A 2,512-nucleotide genomic window follows, 5' to 3' on the forward strand; every position below is an offset into this window, starting at 1 on the left:
AAAGCCGAACCCAGCACTTCCAGAAGTGAGCCAGGCAGTTTTGCAATCCCTCAAAAGCAGAATTTTCAGTGTTTTGAGCTGCTCAGAAATTTCAGGGAACTTTTAAACCACCTCGAAAGGATCCCYGAAATTCCTGAGGCTGGAACATCCCGGCTCCGTGGGTTTGGGATGCGCTCGGGGAGGTTGGGAACGTTCAGCTCCGCCGCAGCTCAGGGAGAGGGGGAATTTTATTTTTTCCTGCTTTTTTTCATTTTGTTTTAAAGGACATCACACCCCTTTGGCACAAATCAGCCCGGATTTCTTCAGAATCCACCTTCATTTTACAAGTTTGTGTTTTCTGGGGATCTGAACCCGGATTTTCTGCCGGCATTCAGCAGAAAAATGGGATTTTAGCTCCTCGCCACGCGGTGCTGCGGGGTTTRCTGGTGGAGAGGATGCTGCTGAGTGTACATTTGGAATTTTTGCCTCCCTGAATTTGCCTTTCAGGGGTTTGTGTCACTCACAGTCCCCCAGGACTTCCCAAAGTCCTTCCAGCTGACACAAACTCCTCTCCCAAACACTTTTTTTTTTTTGCTCATTTTCTTCATACTCCAGCTTGTGCTGATCATTTTTCTCATCTCAGTCAAAAGCAATGCAAGCTTTAAAAAAAATTCAGATAGAAACCGGCAGTCCCCTGCTTAATTTGTTTTATTTTTCCTTGGAAGTAACAACTTGTGGATTTTTTAATTTTTTTTTTTCAGTTTTCCTGCAGAACAATCAGCCAGCAGCTCCTCGATTTTCACATAAAAGTTCCTCTCTTTGGTTCATTTCCTTCCTTTATTTCGGTTCCATCCTGGAGTTTTCCTTTGCACAGGCACCTCTCCTAGAAGCTGTTTGCACATCTGCAAATATTCTTTTTTAAAATCTGTAATAACAAGCGGGAATGATAAAAAGGAGTTGTTTGTGAGCAACGTTTGCGCCTCGAATTCTCCTGTGGATCTCTGAGGGCGCCGGAATTTTCCTGCTGAAAAAAAAAATTCTCGGGAATGAAATCTCCCCCAAATTATTTGTACAATTGAGGTGACAGATTTTAGTGTGGATTTAGTTAATAAAATACCTCCAGTGCTGCTCCCAAAGTGTGGAATTMTGTGGGATTTTCAGGTGCCCTCTGAGAGCTGAGAACTGTGGGTGCCTCTTCCCTGCAGGACCTCGATGTCCTGGGGAAGGGAGACCCAAAATGAGAAGGAGAAATGGAGAAAAGAATGCTCTCACCCCAGAAAATAAATATTTAAAAACATTCAGTAGATCTGCGAGAGATTTAAGGAAATAACAATTTTTAAAAAAGGACTTTTTAATGGAAAAGGGTCCCTGGCAGGGTGGGTTTTGCAGCAGTGTGTTTTTATGGCACGATTTGGGTCGTTTTTTTTAGGGTGAGGTTTTCAGGGGGGTTTTGTTCGTTCTGGCAGCACCGGAATGGATCCGACTCTCAGTTTCCCGTTCATATTTTGGGGCAGATGGAGCAGAAACGGCGCGGCGCGAGCGGTGCGGGGGAAGTGGCGCTAACGAGGGCGAGCGGATTTGGGGCGGCATTGTCTGGCGCTGTTGGTAAACCCAGGAAATATCCATCTTTCTCCTTTAAAGTTCTAATTCAAGGCATGAATGTGTGAGTTCTGAAGGGACTTAGGGACTGCGGTAAAAAATCGTTGTCATAGTAACAGAAAGGGAAATAGGCCTGGCTCACCTGGGACTTTAACTTACTGCAAAAGCAGATTTTTTTTTTTTCTTCTTCTTCTATTTTTTTTTTTTTTAAGGAAAGCACTCAGCGAGAGAAAGAAATAAATAACTTGTTCTTTGTATTAGAAATCAATTCTTCGACTATTTATTTTTTCCCGTATCCGACTCTTTTTCCTTCTGAATCTATCCCAGAATCTTTGATTTATTTTTTTAATTATAATTGTTGTGGTTAAACCAATCTTGTCTGACAAATAGGAAGGGAAAGGATCGCAGGGAATATTTTCACTTGCGACAGACGATGCCAAAAAAATTTTCTTGCTTATGCCTGAATTTTGAAGACGTGCTTGTTTCGCTTTCAATCCAACAACTGTGGGGTTTCACGTAGTTCCTTCACCTCTGAAATTCAGATTTAATCAGATAACAAAGGCGTGGAGGAGAAGCAAAATTCGGGTGGGGAAAGCTCAGAGAAAAATTCCAGCTTAACATTTCTAAACCCTAAAATCTCCCCGCAGSTCTGGGTGAGTCACCCAGAGAGGGTGAGGATTCAACTCGGGGCCGTGACAAAGTGAAATCTCCAGAATAATGAATCACATAAAGATGGGTGGCTGTGACAGGGCAAAACTAATTGGCACGAGAACTTTGTGGGATGTTAATGGGGTTATCTGCTCGGCCAGCGTGAGCTGTCATGTTGCACTCGAGCCTCGTGTTCCCCTCATCCTCCCTCAAAATCCAGGCAGGAAAAATCCGGGCTCTTGGCAGTCCCCGATTGCTTTTGGGACCGGAATGTTCATCAGGAAAA

The sequence above is a fragment of the Malurus melanocephalus genome, unplaced genomic scaffold, assembly GCF_030028575.1.
Source record: "Malurus melanocephalus ecotype Western Australia unplaced genomic scaffold, MMel_1.1 scaffold_1279, whole genome shotgun sequence".
Taxonomy (NCBI): domain Eukaryota; kingdom Metazoa; phylum Chordata; class Aves; order Passeriformes; family Maluridae; genus Malurus; species Malurus melanocephalus.